This window comes from Symsagittifera roscoffensis, chromosome 2 (genome assembly GCF_963678635.1).
Source record: "Symsagittifera roscoffensis chromosome 2, txSymRosc1.1, whole genome shotgun sequence".
NCBI lineage: Eukaryota > Metazoa > Xenacoelomorpha > Acoela > Convolutidae > Symsagittifera > Symsagittifera roscoffensis.
The window spans coordinates 3,443,284-3,461,925 of NC_087063.1; positions in this window are offsets into that span (position 1 = coordinate 3,443,284).

Here is an 18,642-nt window from a genome sequence, read left to right on the forward strand (position 1 = left end):
CAGACAGTTGAAACATTTTAAAATTTTTTGAATGTTCATGCAAAAACTTTTCACATGCGGTTAAACATCTAAGCTATAATTGGACGACTTATAAATAGTTGCTTTCCAATGCACATGAAACAAATAAAACTGACAGAACCAAAGGTACCTGAAATCAGTAGAAATTTATACACACTACTGATATGTTTCCAAATTTAGAATGCTGCAAAATAAAGTTCAAATTCAACAAAAAAAGTGCACGAAAATCAAAAGTTAGCCAATTACTTGAAAGCGATGCGAAACAGAGTTTTTCAGGCGGTCACACAGTTAGGCTGATGTCTTTTTCAGGCCTCGGGCGGGAGATGATTCAGCCACCTATCAGGTAATTTGGATAGATGTTAAAACTAAATTGAAACCTAAACTTCTCTAAAAGATAAACTGAATACGATTAAAACATTGTCCAACCAGAAATCAGTACCAATTTTAACGCCTACTTTTTGCAGTTAGTTGGTACATTTACCCAATCAACGTTGATTAATCCTCATAAGTAGCTATACTGAACAAATGGTTGATTAGGATCTGAATCAATCTCATTCATTCAATTTTAGCAAAAGTTGACTTAGAAAACGGAATTCGTATTATCTGAACGCGGAAAAAAGCATCTTTGTCTTGATGGTTATAAATATCGAGAAAAAAATCAACTTAGGAACAGCCTGATTAAACGCTAATGTTTTTTCGGCTTTCGCAGAGTAGTGGGTCATTTAGACAAACAGCAAGAATTCACCTTAAAAACCGAACACGCTCAGTTACTGAGCCCTTCTCAGTCAGAAATTTGTCATTGCGACGGAACGTTTTCAATAGCACCAGATGTCTTCTATTAAGTTTGTACCATATATGGTGTGATTGAAAACACACTTATACCCTTGATGTACGCTCTGCTGCTCAAAAAGACTCAAGACACATATGAAAGACTTTTCGGCTGCGTAGAGCAATTCGGTAAAAAGCAGTCATTGATTTTGAAGCCACTTTTCCTAACGCCATTTAAAGCTTGATACAGAAATTCAGTTTGGTTCTTTCCACTTGGGCCAAGCAGTATTGCGCATTGTATAAAATCTTGGATTTACGCGCAATGGACGATGATGAGTTTCGACTAAATGTCAGAAAAAGCATTTGCTTGGCGGTCGTTCACGTTGACGATGCAACGTTCGAATTTGAAGCGCTGCAAAAGATGATCCTTCAGAAGATTTTCCTTTGATCCATTCTCTTTAACCTATTTTGGCGGAACTGTCTTCGGGTGAATTGTTTGAGTTTGTTGGCTGAATTGTGTGTATTTGAAATTGGCTGAATTGTCTGTGGCTGAACTGTCTCTGCGCCCTAACATCAGTCTATTGCAATAGCCCAGAATTCCCCTTGCAAAGAAATTCATAATTATTCTCATCTTGCACGAGTTTTTTTTTCGCTTATCAAAACGATTTTTTTATTTTACAAAACGATTTTGCAGAAGCGAAGTGAAGTGAAGCGAAGCGAAGCGAAGCGAAAAGAAAAGAAGTGAAGCGAAGCAAAGCGAAGTTGAATTGAACAGAATATAGAATCAGGTTCGCCAGATATGCCGTTCTGTAAAGATCGTTCAGCTGTAAATATGTGTATAGAGCTAGCAAGAAACTTGGTAAAACCAATCTAATGGTACATGGCCATATTTTGCTTGGTTCTGGAGTTGCTCCAGCTTTTTGAGGTCACTGCCATACGACCCCAGGAGGAACAGAGGACTTGCATCAGTTTACTTGAGAAAGTTTGTCTTGTTAAGTTATAGGCTGTGTTCTGAATGATTACATAGAGTACTCTGTTAGCCTCGGAGTGTTTTGCGGTGATTTTGAGATGCCAAGGTGAAATGAGCTTCGGTCGCGAAAGTCGCGGCGGATCATCATGGTCGCAAAAGTCTGGAAATGCCAGGTTTTGGTCTGGAAAGTCTGGACATGCCACAATTTTGTCGCGAAAGTCTGGAGATGAGTCTGGGACCTCGACCCGGGCGATGATGTTACCCAGGTCTTCATGCTCGGGGGAGATAGTAACTGCGTTGCCCAAGAACTCAATTAAATGCTCCTTTCCTGAAAACTGCGCGGGTGTGGTTTTGACTCAACAAATTTGCGCTAAATTTTTGATGTCCTGTCTATAAGCACATCGAAGTCTTTCTAAAGACCACATTGCTGATTTAGTTTGCGGATATGAATCAAATTGGTATCATTTTCTAGCAAAAATTGCCGATTTTAGGAGGCCTTGTCGGGGATGTTGATCAAATAAACCAAGGAAAAAAGTGACCAAGTATTGAGCCTTGGGGTACGCATTGTTAGTACAAGGTTTCCGCGACCTTGCATTGTTAATGACTAAGACCAAAATTCTGTCGTTAACGGCAGCGACCACGTCACTGGAACCAGAACCACTACATTCGTAAATCTTTTTTTTTTGGTACAGCCTTAGTTGAGTAACAATTGCTTTTTTCATGTATTCATTTTAGTTTTTGTTTTTATTTTAAGCAGAAAAAATTGGTATAATGCGAAGAATATGCATCTTTCGACCACTTTTACTTAGTAGTTTATTAGAGAGTGATTTGTCCATAAATTTTTAATTTGCCTTTGTCGCCCTTTTTGTAAATTTCTATAGTTAATCTTTTCCTCGAACAAAATAAAAAGACAACTAAGCGTTTTAGCTTTGTCAGAAGTAGAGATTAAAAAAATTGAAAATGATTTTGTATGTTTTGATGAGAATAAATGGAATTTTGTCGTGATCTTTCGTTTTAATTATATCAGGTTGAGCAGAACGTTTTCTACAAATTTTTTGTGGTGTCTAAAAGATGCAGAAACACATTTTTGACATCCAAGAATTGCTCTGAGAATATGTTAACTCGCAGGCATGAAATGCAAAATTAATAATAACTTTGTTAAAGAGGTTGCTTTTTCAGAGACGGAAAAGGCTCTTATTTAGACTTGGTAAACTGTTATTGGGATGCCATTTTTTTACAGTCACAAAAAACTTTTAAATATAGCATGCTGGTTGTTATTTTTAGCACTGGCTCCGTTTGTGCTTTGGTTTTTCATATTTTTCTGCAGAATTTCCCGGGATTCGATCGAACAAGTAAACTTGGTAGAAGCGAGGTTTGAAACTACAATTTCTTCGTCTGAAGAAATTTCCTCGAATGTGATCTCAATGAGGTGACATATTGGGGGGGGGGGGGGGGGACGGATTGCTGCCAGGCTGTATTTTCATTGGAATGAATTGCGACAAAATGTGGCTCAAACAATTATACCAACCCTGCGTGATGACGTCGATAATCGATCAGCGGATGCAACAAACTATCAATATACCTTATCAGACTTATACTTATTCAGACTGCTAAGATTGTTTTTGCTTATTTTCTTCCTATTCTTGCTGAATTCCGGATTTTTGCTCCTAAGAAAATTTGTGTAGTTAAAGAAAACCACACCATTAGTATCAAGCCGATCTCAACTCCAAAACGTCTCAATTCTGCTATTCTTGTTTTTTTCTGATGTGTTCTATTATTTCTGTTATCGCTTGGTGATCATGCTCTAATTTCTCTTATCCGGGGGCTTCTTTAGATCACCAAAATTACTGCTAAAAAGTTACTCTTAGGTGTCGGAATCTGGGTTGATTGTCAATTGTGTTCTTCTAGTTTTTTAACTGTCTGTGAGTAATTTTGCTCCACTTTTTTTACAGCACGTTCTACACTTTTCAATCCTATTGTGATAGCTTTTGCGAAATTCCATAGTTTTGTTTCGCTTTTTTTTCTGTTTCGCAACGATAGTGAGTGGCTCTTATACCACTTCGGGTTATTGGTCTCATATCATTTCGTTTCGTTATCCATGGCCAGAGCATTTGAAGTACAGAAGCAAAAAAATTGTTCATTACGTTTTTCAGTTTTGCCAGTAGCTTTTAAGAGAAGCGAGTGAAAGACTATCTGTTCACTACAAGTTGTTTGTGCAAAAAACAGCACATTATAGTTTATAACCATACATAACCTAAGTCGATCCGGGTCGAGGTTTGCATTTGACGCTTCTTCCGACTAGACCCAGGCTCGATATGTTTCGACCGACTCGATCCAAGTTGTCAATGTTTTGACCATGTTCGACTGAGGAAAAAAACTCGACCAACTTCGACCGAGGAAGCAAGTGTCAACTTCAATTGCTATTGCTATTTTGTGATTAATTGACAACTGTTGTAAATTTAAATGGCCGAATATTTGATTTAATTTTTTTCTAGCTTTTTGTTTTGTGGTGACAACTTTGTTTTTACTCCAAAACATTTTGGGTCCATGTGTAGGCTCGTGACAGTCCTTTATATAATCAGCAAAAATGTTGCTCTGGCTAACTGCCAATTAAAAACTCATTTATTGGGTTACATTGAAATTTGCATATATAATACGATTTGCGAGCAAAACAAATCCACCAAAGTTTATTTCTACTTTTAACTTTGCAGTAAATGTGTTTCATTTAGTTATTGTCATTTTTTGTTTTTATTATTTTGATTTTTCTGATTTGAATGGTTTCTAGTTTTCAATTTTTTTGGTAACGACTTTGTTGATGCCGCAAAAAACTTTATGATATTTTACTTTGGGACCATAAGTAGACCTTCTCGTGGCGGTTTTGTATATGATCAGCAGACATGTCGACACAGCTGACTGCACATATATACTGGATTATTTTGCAATCTGCATATGTTTTACATCTAAACAAGCAAACAAATTCGACAGCAATTCCATCACTTAAAATGCTCGATACTTTTTATAGTCCGCGACTTATGTTGCGACATTGCGCGACCCATGTTGCCTTTAAAATTCGCGCGACTCAATTTGTTACTTTGCCCGAGCCATTTTGCGACTTTTCGCAACCCATGTGGTGACTTTGTTCGAAGCATATAGCGACTCTACGCGACCCATTTTGCGACATCACAGGCCCATGTTGCGACTTTGAGTGACCCAGGTTCCTACTTTGGGCGACATAATTTGCGGTTTTGTGCGAGCCATGTTGTGACTCTGCGCGACCCATTTTGCGACTTTGCGTGACCCATTTTTGGTTATGTTGCGAAATTGCGCGACGCATGTTGCGACTTTGTGCGACTCAGTCCTCTTGCGAGAGTATGAAATTTCCGTCGCCACAAGTCAATTTCAGCGACTCATTTCTGTTGCAACATGGGTCGCGCACCTCGGTCCGAAAAGTATTCATTTTGTTTCTTCTAGAACTAAGTGATCTATTCCACAATCTATTTTGAAAAGCGTACATTTATCTTCATTTGCAAAAACGCTCAAAAAAGCTATAAATGAGTCAAAAAATAAACAAAATCTTTCTTTGAGTTTGCTCATTTTTTTTCACGCTTATCTAGAACAGCGGTTCATCAGAACTTACAACAGAGCTTCACTCTTTGTTCTGCAGGCCTTCTATAAGAACAATAGAAACGAACATCAAAAGAAACACATTTTTCAGTTTGAAAAACGAGCAAGTTTGTCAAATCCCGAGACATACGTTGTCATAAGTTTTTAAAATTCATCGAAGGATCCGTAGGTTGTTGATTGGGTTCCACTGAAGATATTGTTTTAGCTTAAAGATAATGTTAAGATTGTTAAGTGTTTAAATGTTCCGATAAATGACTGGTAGAAACTAACTATGTCAATTTGTGTTCATAGCATAGCCACCGATCAAGTTGGGATTTTAATGAAACCACAGGAAACAAGAGAAAAAAAATAAAATTGAAAAAACACCCTGGTAAACTATTGCCAGGGGCGGGAAATAAACCCATCTGTCTGGCATCACCAACCTTCAATGAGTAGGCTTTGAGAGTTGTGCTTTAAATAATAAAAATCCTGGTCGAGGTCGGAGACTTATGTAGCGACCATTGCGACACAAAACAGGTATGTTGCAACTTTGCACGACCGAAGAAATTTTTTGCGACTCAACCCATTTTGTCAATGTTTTGACTATGTTTGACTGAAGAAAAATACTTCGACCAACTTCGACCGAGGTAAGTATCAAATTTGCTTGCTATTGCTATTTTGTGAATAATTTACAACTTTTATATACTTCAATGGCTGAATAATTGATTTAATTGTTTTCAACTTTTTGTTTTTGTGGTGACAACTTTGTTGTTACTCCAAAACTTTTTGGGTCGGAAGTTTATTTCTACTTTTAACTTCGTAATAAATGTGTTTCATTTAGTTATTGTCATTTTTTAATACTATTTTAAATTTTCTGATTTAAGTTTGATTTGAACGGTTTTTAGTTTTCAATTTTTATGGTAACCACTCTGATAACGCCACAAAAACTTGCTGATATTTTGTTTTGGGACCATGAGTAGGCCTTCTCGTGGCCGTACTGTATGTGATCAGCATATATGTCGATACAGCTAACTGCACATAAAAAAATATATACTGGATTATTTTGCAATCTGCATATGTTGTACACTTCTACAAGCAAAAAATTTCGACAGCAATTCCATTACTTAAAATGCTCGAAACTTTTTATAGTGCGCGACTCATGTTGCGACTTTGCGCGACCCATGTTGCATTGAAAATTGCGCGACTCAACTTGTGAATTTGTCCGAGCCATGTTATGAATTTTTGCAGCCAATGTGGCGTCTTTGCGACATGGGTCACCAAGTCAACAGCAATTTCAAAAATTTTCGACAGCCTTTCCATTACTTAAAATGCTCAAAATTTTTTAGAGTGCGCGACTCATGTGGATATTAAACTCGTGAGCTGTTCAAGAGTTCCGATTAATGACTGTTAGAAACTAACTATGTCAAATTTTGTTCATAGCCGTTGATCAAGTTAGGATTTTTAAGCTATATTGCATTGCAATAAAATGTTGGAAAAATCAGAAGGTTTACTCTTGTTAAGTATTGTTTGAAAATACAGCATTCTTTGGACTAAGTAAATTTAAATTTAATCAAAGAGTTTTAATGACATCAAAAGGAAATAAAAGGTTTCAGACGAAGTTTTTTACCGACACTGAAAATAGGATTGTATAGCACTTGGAATTGAATCAAATGTTTCGAAAAATTTTTGACGTTTGATTTAAATTTAAGATTCCTTGTTTTATTTGATGCTAAATAGGAAATAAGAACACCCAGTTACCCTTCAAGTGGCAAAGAATTTTGCGACATAGTTTTAAAAACACAAAAAAATGCATTTTTTCGATTTGGTGTCGTTTTTTTCTGCGTGTTTGGATAAAAGGATACGAACAAAAACTAGGGCCTAAGAGTATTTGACGGTCTCCTTAAGATAGGCAAACTGGAGAACAAATTTTTATAAACAGCACTAGGAAAACTAAATAAAATTAAAACAAACTTTTGTTAGAAAAAAAAATTATTAATCGAAAAATCAAAAATATCAAACCGGTTTTTCTCGGCGCAGCGAAATTTTTTTGGAATTTTTTAAGTTCATTTGAATTACGACTTAACGGGTTTTAACAGGCTCGGATCTAGGATTTTTTTGAGGGGGAAGGGCGATTTTCAAAAAACTTGAAATCTTTCTCCACGTTTTTTTTTAGGTTGACCAAATTGATTTTCTGAGCTCTCCCAAATCACTGTAAAGACCCTAAATTGACTAATTTTTCTTTGGACCTTTTTTGGAATATTTTGATCAAAAAAAATGCGGTTTTTCGGCGCGCGCTCCCCTGAAAGTTAGTATATAAAGGCGCCGATGGAGCCTTCAAAAAAATTGAAGGTCATTCATCCAAAAGTGAATATCTCAAAATAGTACTAAGGGAGGACCCTTTGGGTCGGCAGGGTTCGAATCCCTAGAGAAAAGGCGTCTGCCCCTTCCCCCGCCCCCGCTCCCTAAATCCGCTTCTGTGTTTTAATATGATATATCAGTCGACTCAGTCCGATCATTGTTTTTGGCTTCCTGATTTCGCGTGGAAAACAAAAAATTGAGAAAAAATTTAAAAAATCAAAACACACCCGAAATCAAAATTTCACCCCATTTTCAATGCTTGGAACAAAAACTCTGCTTAAATATCACATTTGATTTTGTACATGATTATCAAAACGAACTTGTTAATTAGCATACAAATTTCAAATTTCCTAATTGGGCTTTAGCCTAAATTAGGTAAAAATTTTTTTTTGATTCACAGTTAAGACTAATTAATTGTCTTCAAACTAATCAAAACTCTTCAAGAATTTTCGAAAACTAATTCATTTAAGTTGTTTTAAAAGTTAAATTAAGAATTGATTTTCTTAACTCAAAACAAATAGGCCAATTGGGGTTTTTTATAAGTTCTTATCAAAGAAACAATTTTAGGTTCACTTACATGTCTTGCAGTAATAGCTACCGAGTTAAACAAAATGAGTTGCAAAAAATAGATAATGCAAAAAAAACACCGCACATGATAAAAGGGGCTATTTTGCATAAGTAACCAAATTAAATGAAATATTGTCGGGCAAAATAAACTCGCTTGCCGATTATTCACAGAATAAAGTAGATAAACAAACTGAATGAAATTAATTTCATTTTATGAAAGAAAGGATAGTAGCAATTATGTTTGATAAATTATTTGAATGGCTCCAAGTTATTTCGACGAGCTTGAGGACACTTTTCTAAGACCTTTTTACTCCAAAATTAAACTAAAAAGTGACAAAAAAGCTAGCTATGGAATTCACGCCCGATGGTAATACCTGCTTGCAGACCGGTAGAAGAGGTATACTTTTTAATGTCAGAAAAAGCACGAAACAAAAGGCCGAAACAGGAAACGAATTGACCTGTGAACAAAAAACTAAATTTGTCATTAGTTATCAATTTTAAAGAACTGTGAATATGTGGGCAGGGCTAAAACAGTAATTATCTGTCAAGAAACCATTTTGAATAGAAAGAAATACTTTTTAATAAGATATAGCAATGATGCAGTTGTTGATATTGTATCTCAATGACACTAAACGGAAAATTAATTAGTAATGATATTCTTTTGCATATTTTTAAAATTTGTGAAAAGAAGCTTAAGTAACGGTGTTTTTATAAAATAACTGGTAAAAATATGCTTTCGTGTTGACTAGAAATGCCTTCAATAACATTTATAGAGGAACACATAAAAAATTTTAGCTCACAAATACGTTTCTCGCGTTCAAATTGGCAGAAAATTCAGATTGTAATATGAGCAATTATAAATTAAAAAAGGAAAAGAATTTTTAATTCAACCACACGTACGTTTTCAGCAGAATTACAGACGTAATGTAGTTCAATTTAAAAATTATAAAAATAGCTCATATTTTCACTGGGAAGAATACCATATCACTTCATTGATATGAAATTTTTAGATGTACTTCAAAAATGGATTATGCAGTCAATTAAGGGCGGAGTCTTCAAAAATCTCGAGGTGAAAAGATTATTTTCTTTTTCTTTTTTACGTCAGCGATTTTGATGTTGATGCCATTAAAAGCGTCTGGATCAGATTGTATTCAATTTTGATTCCCATGAGGCTTTTATAACTGAGCGCTATTGTTCCTACCGGCTGCGGCCAATTTCAATGATCATTTTTTGTTCAGCAAAACTCGAATACCAAAACATGACTTGCACAAAGTCATCATTCATCGAGAAAAATTATGGAAAAATTTATGTCAAACATTAATCAGGGTAAAGCTTAATGATTTGTTCAAAATTTAATCTCAATTTATTTTCAAAAATTTATGGCTCAACAATTTAATACCAAATCAAATGGTTTAACAATTTATATAATTATGTGAGGGTCATTTTACAGGATTTTAATGGACTTGGTAAAACACTACTTAATTTTTATGGCTAAACGAGCATTAGTATATAGGTTTTATAATTTACATGTACAGGAACAAGTCAATCAGTTTCAAAATATTATTAAAACGAAATTTAATCCATGACTTGAATACAATTTTTAGTTGATTCAATCTATATGACATCAAATCAACAGTGTTTTTTTATATTGGATAAACGTAGCTGGTGAAATTGCGAGGCCAAACTGTTCTGTGGATAGGCGCCCAATTTAGTTTGTGTACCGTACCCGTACCCAGTAAAGGTTCTGGTTCAAATCTGACCCAAATTGTTTCAGATCTACATTTCAGATCTAAAATAGGTTGCGAAAAGTTAAAATAACGCTCGGATACTTTAAGCTCGGATTATTTCAGATCTAAATTCTTGAATTTCTTCTGTATTTCATATTTTCTGCTAGCTGCTAGCAGGCACTCAGCTAAGTCTCCAAAGCATGAAATAAACATCGTAAACGCATAATGTGCGCTCAATCTCCGTAAATCAACAAATATGAAGGTTCAAGAAGTTTAAATTAATGAGAGCATTTATCGGCAAAAACTCTCGGAAACTCATCATAATTTCGGTCGAGCATAACATCGTATAACTTCAATAATCAGCTTCAATAAAACGAATTGGCGCAAGCTAGCCACAAGAACCGGTCGGTAATGTCCTTGAGACAAATTGCTTTTTTGGCGGTCAACCTTAATCAAGGCTGAAACAAATTAGACCAAAAAAACAGTTAAAATATGATGTAAACCCTTTTTTAATATATTATACATGGGCAGATGGAGGACTCGAACCAACGTCAACTGGCAAGTTTGTATAATCGGTACGTTAGCTTAGGCCGCTCGGCCAACTGTGCTTATGGTTGTTACCTTTTGTTCCAATCATATGCATTTATACTCTCGCTTACATTTGCGTTGCAACATCCTCCCCTCCTGAAGAAGGAAGAACCGGGCGAGTGACTTCACGGGTTGCGGTCTTAACCAGGGCGGATCGGGCGCAACCGTCCTTTCCGTAGTATACCTTGACGATTCGGGAAAGGGGGTAGTACCCACGCGGACTATCGGCCTCAATCACCCACACGAGATCGCCTGCTTAAGAGTGGAGTCAGATTGAGTGTGCCACTTGACACGCTTATTCAGCGAGGGAACATATTCGCGAAGCCAACGAGACCAAATAGCGTTAGCATACGACTGCGCTCGCACGTACCTTTTCTTGTGGTCGAAGTGCTCCCCAGGTAAAAGCGAAGGAAAGCTTGTGGCATGTTGTCCAAGCAAAAAGTGGTTTGGGATTAATGCTTCTAACTCACGTGAATCAGTACTAACGGGAGTGATTGGCCTCGAATTCAAAGCCTGCTGAACTAAGCAGAGAGTTGTTCCTAACACCTCTTCGGTGGCTCGCCTACTGCCTAGTATATCGCAAAGCACGCGCTTCACGCTTCGGACGAGGCGCTCCCAGGAGCCGCCATGGTTGGGTGCGCCTGGCGGGTTAAAATTCCAAGAAGCACCTTTGCGTGCAAAATGATCGGAGCCATGCCATTCCAGCTCTTGATGCAGGGAAGTAGTTCCTCTTCCGCACCAACGAAGTGCGTGTCGTTATCCGACCAGATCGTGCTTGGTGTATCACGACGCGCAATGAACCGTTCAATGCCCATGACACAAGAACTAGTGGCCAGGGATGGTCTAATCTCAAGGTGTACAGCCCTGGTAGTGAGGCAAGTGAAAAGAAATCCCCATCTTTTTTCAGTGCTTCTGCGAGCCGGAAGGTAAAGTGGTCCAAAGTAATCCGCACCCGTATGATTAAATGGTGATTGCTTATATCCGGTCGTTCGACAGGTAAATTGGACATAATTGGCTGGATGGTACTTGCTTTGCCTTTACGGCATGTTACACATTGACTTTCGATATACCGAAGTAGTCGACGCAACCCAAGTATTGCATATTTTATATTTAAAACGGAGCGCATGTAATCTAAACCTTGATGAAAATGCTTGTGGTGGAGGCTGCGGGCCAACAATTGAACTAGGGTATGTCGGGCGTCGAGTAGTATTGGGTGCTTAGTATCAAAATCGGTATTCAGTAAGCGCACGATCCGTCCGGTGGAACGAATGATACCAGCGGGACCGATAAATGGCGAGTATGTGGCAATTTTACTACAATCTTAATTGATTTGTCAGCGGTGAGTGTTTTTAACTCAACGGGGAAGGATTCCATCTGAGCAAGATGAATCAGTTTGTTTTCTGCAATATCAAGTTCAGTGGGGTCGGTGGTTCGTATGTCCTTGCCACAAAAATGCTCATATGAAGGCAGCATCCAAAACATAAAAGCGACTACTCGTTTATATCTCGTAAAGGAACTGAACCTTTCTCAATTGAACCCGTGTTTGGGATGTTTGATGGATGTGACATCGGTGACGAAGGAATATGATGTCTCCAAGCAATTATCAACATCACACGAAGGACCCTTCAAACGAATTTTATTGATTACACGTTCGTCGGTTATAAACGGCCAATCAGTAGTTTTGAGAATGCTCGGACCAATAACCCAGCTGCTATCCTTGAGGGCTTCCGAAGAAACCCCCCGCGTACCGGTATCAGCTGGATTATTGCCGCTCAGAACATGGTACCATTCATCAATAGTGGTCGATTCGAGGATTTCGCCGACACGGTTAGCGACGAATACAGATAATTTTTCAGTGGAGTTTAGCCACTGCAAAACTGTAGTACTATCTGTCCACATGTAGACATGATTAATGTAGACAGTAAGGGTGGTCATTATATCATCTTTCAGTCGTGTGGCGAGCAGAGCAGCTTGAAGCTCTAGCTTTGGTATAGATAGCGCTTTCATGGGTGCAACGCAAGCTTTACCAAAGATGAAGGATATTTGAGTTTTGTGCGAACTTGAGAGTCACGCACGCAAAAATCCACCCGCACAGAAAACGTCCCGCGAGCTATGACCGAACATGCGGAGCTCAATTTGATCCACAAGCTCTTTGAAATAACAACGGGGAATAGTCTATTGCGCTAAGAGAGGCAGACCGGAGTGCCACACGAGAAACTTATCTCTTATGTCTTCCGGCAGTTCATCGTCCCAACTTTGGCCACTGATTTTCCAAATATCTCTAAGCAAAAGACGGGCCCTTACTGTGTATGGAGCTACTAACCCAACAAGGTCAAACACAGAAGAGACAAAACTCAAGACGGCTCGTTGAGTTATTGCCTTATCGAGAGGACGATCCACGCCTCTGCTAACAACCAATGTGTCTATAACATGGTTTCACCTAAGACCTAAGACGTGCAATGATTGTTCGGCACCGTTACAAATTTCCTTGATGGGTAAAGACGAGGTTTTGTAATCCTCGGGGTTCATTTTTGAAGTGATTTCATCAGCATTACTGACAAATTTAGTCAAATTAAATCCTCCCAACTTTAGTAACGAAACCAAAGTTTGTATAGTCGGCACGTTAGCTTAGGCCGCTCGGCCAACTGTGCTTATGGTTGTTACATTTTGATCCAATCATATGCATTTATACTCTCGCTTACATTTGCGTTGCAACACATAAGTAGCGCATGAAAATCAGTAATATGACAGGCCTTCTAATAAATTTATAAAATTTTTAAAACAGTTCAACAAAAAATGGCTCTTTTCCAGTTTCCCACCCCCCTCGGGAAATTACAAAATTAAGCTGTTTAAAAATTGATCACACGGCATTCGCATGAAAAAATTGTTGTAGGAATTTGTTCACTTGTTCACGCTGACACGTTTTATTGCAGTTTATATTCAGAAAAGTCATTTTAAATTGAGTTCCATATATTGAATTTCGGAAAAAATCAAAGGGGGGGGACTGGAAAAGAGCCCAAAAAATTTACTTAAAAAAAACGGTTCGTGTAAATACTCAGAAATTTCTCAGATCTAATACCACATCTGAAATTTTGTTTTTCTAGTTTTTTTTCCAGATCTAAAAATTTCTATTTCATATCCAAATTTCAGATTTGAAATTTTCAAAATTTTATCAAGATCTTAAAAATTCAGACCTGAGAACCAACTTACGAGTTAGTCTTTGGAGAAAATGAGTTAGTCTTTGGAGACAAATCTTTTTATATGTTAAAATTTTGTCGGAACAATAAAAAACCAAAGTAGAAAAGAAGAACAAAAAAGCGTCCTTGTTGCGGAATCCGCGTTTTTTTCACACAAAAACACAGTTTGGCCTCGTAATGGATTTTGAAAACGAAAACGAATTTTTTGTCTTGTTTGAACTGTGAAAAAATTGGTAAAATGGTTTGTATTGATTTCTAGTCGATTTCTCATGCTCAATAAAACCTGCGTAGCTAACCAAGGGAGGGTACAAATTTTATGAACTCAAGTTTTGAAAAGTTTGAAAAAGCATCTAAAAAAGAGTTTCATTCATCAAAGAGAGTTTTTTGATCATTTTGAAATTTCCCCTCAAAAAACAGAAGCTTTCAAAGTAAGCTGAATTTTCCCGTCAGATAGTTATGTTTAAAATCGTTTTGTCTGCAGCTGCGTTAATTTACAATTGGGAAATTTTGAAAAAATATTTTTAAAAAAAAAACTTAAGCTTTTCTTTGTCTTTGTTTGCAAGTTGGAGCTTTCGAGTTTACAATTTTACAAAAGTTCAATCATAATTACTCATTGAAGTTTGCAGTTTAAAGACTGAAATTCGCTGACTAAAACATTTTTAAGATTTCATTTTCATATAGGGTGATGACTACCTCGACCAAATGGCCACTTCATCATTTAAAATTTACAAGATGGGAAAGACAATTTAACTTGAAAAATCATGTAACACGTTCAAAATAAAATCTCCCGATATAGAATACCCGTTCTGTATTAGTACATTTGAAACAAAAAATCTCCAAAACTGGATTTAACGTAAGCTAAGATCGCTAAGTCAATCACAGATAATTCTGAGGGTTTTTTAGAGCAGTTTGGGCGCAAGCCATGCAAAATAGCTTCTCGAGTCTTATTTTGGCACGGTAACTAGATAGGGCTACCAGAATTGGTAGGGATGCATTTCCTTTGGCATGCTAATGTACCTCACAATTCTTCAGGTGAAAAACGACTTAAGATCGCATAAAAATGTTTTTTTTTTATTCAAAAATGTTTTTAAGCCGATTGAAATTTATTTTCAAAACTATCCTCCCAAGAGAAAAAAATCAAATTAAATTCAATAGGAATTCTTCAGGCCAAACAAAATCAATCCAGAAAAAATTTTAACACAGGCGAAGCTGTGCTATGAAAACACAAGGCGAAGCTGTGCGAGAACACCACAAGTAGAAAAAAGCTTCGAATTAGCAAAAACTCGGCTGCGTGTCGGATTCGAATCTGCTGCGACTTAGCTGATTTGAGTCTCCCGCACTAACCACTCTGCGACGGATGCTAAAAATCCACAAAAACTTAAAATATTAACGCAGCTACATATTACCAATTCGACGCAACAAATTGCCAATTCGACGCAACACAAGTAGCACCAAAAACAAAAAGACACAATTTTGTATGTAGAAAATCGCAAAGCAAAAAGCCACCTTATGTATAAATTATGCATTTCAAAAAATTGCGAGATATAATGAGTCAGAAAATTTCTGAAGTCGATTTTTTAATTTTGCTATGTTGTTTGAAACAAATAACTTTTTCCGGTTCATTTGATGAATTAAAACTGCATCAGCTGTGCAAACTTATTACGATTCAAAAATGAAAGCACATGCTATCAATAAGCTGTAAAAGTGCCCAAAAAGTGGCACCAATAATTGCGACTTAAATTAGAAAAAATAAATTTCGTACTAAATTCTTTTGCGTCGCAAGTGTAAATAACTATGAATGATATAAATATTTGTATTTTTTTAGACACACACTTGTCTCCAAATTTGTCGCTTGATGCAAATGATTTGGAGAAATAATCAGCCAAAAAGAACATTAAAAAATGGTTACAAGCACTTGTGAGTTTTGTCCAGTTTTTTTTAAATCTGCAGATTTAAAAGCTCCAAAATTACCTCGTCGGTCCTGCATAGATTACAAATCAGCGACAATTAGTGGTCAGGCAGGCGTAGACATCATATTTTGCGAGGGGTGGGTGACTTCTAAAAAGTAATCGGCCATTTTGTCAGCGTTTTTTTAGATTCTGGGTGCCCCCACACAAAACAGACCCCCATAATGCCGAAAACTTGTGCCGCATAAAAAAAAACAGATTTTTTCTACCAAAAAATCAATCTCTTTGTTTTTAACAAAGAGTTATTTTAAAATATATTCTGGTTTTGACTGCCACTGTAGAAAAATCCACCTAAGAAAACTTCACTCTCCTATTCAGAATCAATTGAGATAGCGAAAAATGTGACAGTAAAAAGTAGAATTAAATTCAAAAATTTCGGTTGAGTTAGCTTTAAAAATTTTTCAAACAACGAAAAAAAAATTGAAAAACCAACAAAAAAGCTGGAAAATATAAAGAGCCCAAAACATACTATTCTTTTCAACTACAATATAAAAAGAGCAGATGACTGAAAATTCAAAAATCTGAACAGACACTTTCCCTGAAGTCTTTTTCTGAATTTATTCAAAAAATAGAGTTAAGAGATCTCTCCAAAAACCACAACAACCATTTATTATACACTAGTTAACCATTAAATAGATAAACATCTACATATATATATATATATATATATATATATATATATATATATATATATATATATATATATATATATAATTAAAACTATATAGATATTTTGGAAGTCACACTCCTCTGCTCTAGCCTGACCACTATTTGTCGCACATTTGTAAACTGTTTATGGTCATTCAGCGTCTTTCAGGAGCTTTTAAATCTGCAAATTTAAATAAACAAGACAAAATTAACAAAGGCTTGTTACAATTTAAAAAAAAACTTTTTTTTCAGTAAATAGTTTTCCAAATCCTCTGCATCATGCGACAAATTTGAGCCAAGTATGAGTCGAGAATAAAAATTTAATTACTTATAACATTCATATTTTTTCAAGTATTTTTTTCTGGGTTGATTTTGTTTGGCCTAGAAATTTTCTATAGAGTTTTATAGGATTTTTTTTTCTGTGGGCATGATAGTTTCGAAAATGAATTTCAACTGCTATAAAAACATTTTCGAACTTTTGAAAACATTTCATGGGGTCTCAAGTAATTTTTCATTTGATCAATGGTGAGTTACATTAGCAGCCAAAGAAGATGCATCCCTACCAATTCTGGTAGCCCTATCTAGTTACCGTGCTAAAATACAGACTCGAGAAACTATTTTAAATGGCTTATTTTGATATGTCTCTTTTTAATAAACTAACAGAGTGGCACAAACAAAAAGCATACAACAGTTTTCAGGATATTCTGTAAGCAAAAAACCTAACGTTTTTCTTTAAAACTATTCCTTTGTTCCAACTGTCAATTACATAGAAAAAATTGGACCAAGTTTAATTTACTAGTAAAGTTAACCACTGAGTAGCAATTTGAGTAACAAGCAAAAACTGTTTTACAGAACCATCCACAAAACTATCAGCTTTTCTAAAAATTTTGTCGACCTTTTTTGTCGACTGAATTGATTTTCCGAGATGTCCCGATACAGAATTAGGACACTTTTTTGAGAAATATCCGAGCCGCAGTGAAAGTTTTGAAAATAGTACAGAGACTTGAAGTGACGTTGTTAAGAGCAAATTGAATGAATTGATGAAAAAAAAACTGCGTTTTTGAGCCCGCAATTTTCCCTCAAACTAATTTTAGAGTGACTCTTTAAAAACTTTTAGGTTTCGGTCAGTCGGTAATGAGTATCACTTAAATAGTGTCAAAGAAGGGACTCTTTGAGTTATCAGTGGGTCGCATACTTAAAAAAAGGGCAATCGCAGACCCCTAACTTTCTACTGCTAAACATAACAAACTTTGTTCAAGAGGAGTTTGTACAAAAATTCAAAATTGTAACATTTTCGTAGATTTCATCTCAGTTCAGAAATTTTTTTTCATTGAATGCCCATTCGGAAACTGCATTCAATGTCTATTTTTTAAAATGACTAACAAAACAATGATAGCCAGTTGCTATGCAGGTAGCACAGGCAGTTCTGACCACAATAAAAAACTGAAAAGGGTAATTTTTTTATTCCATTTGTGTCGTTTTTTGATGTGGCGTTGAAATGAGAGGTTCTGAAAGAAAGCGTAGAAATTAGCGTAACTGATAGTTATACTAAGTTAGGGTAACAGACAAGATATTTTCTCAAAAAAAAAGAGTTCATAAAAACGAAAAAAAAATCAGTTTAACATTTTTTGCAATCAAATTTTCTGATTTCCAAAAAAGAAAGTTTTAAAGGAAACTTCGAAACCAAGTATTAGTGGAGTAATACACAGTCTTTACGGTTGTACTCAAAAATTAGTCATTAGACCGCAACGCAAAATTAGTTCAACGGCTTCAAAATAATAGTTGAGCGGCTGTTACAATTCCATCTTCGTTTCGACGCATTTTTCGAACCGAAACTTCGAACCGAAAATTGGAAACTATTTCGAAAATTTTTTAACATCGTTTAAATCACAACGCAAGGAGCTTTCATATGATATATCACCTTTCTAATGATTATTCGTGGTTTCTGATGTTGCGTGGTATTCTTCCGTAGTTCATCTAATTCATACTCAATGTGTATGATTGCCGCTTCAAAAAAGTTGACAGGGTGCTTTGGCGTCTATCAATTTAGCAAAAGGGGAAATAATGTTGGAAAAATTTGTTTTTCACTCGCGGCTCGAGAAACCTCGAGCAACACCGGTAAGGGGTCAAAAGTATTTCAAAATATTAGATTCGAAGGAGCCTTTTTTAACCAACTTGAGCAATTTTCAGAGTTTTTAATGATTTTTTTTCCGATATTTTCAAAGTATTAT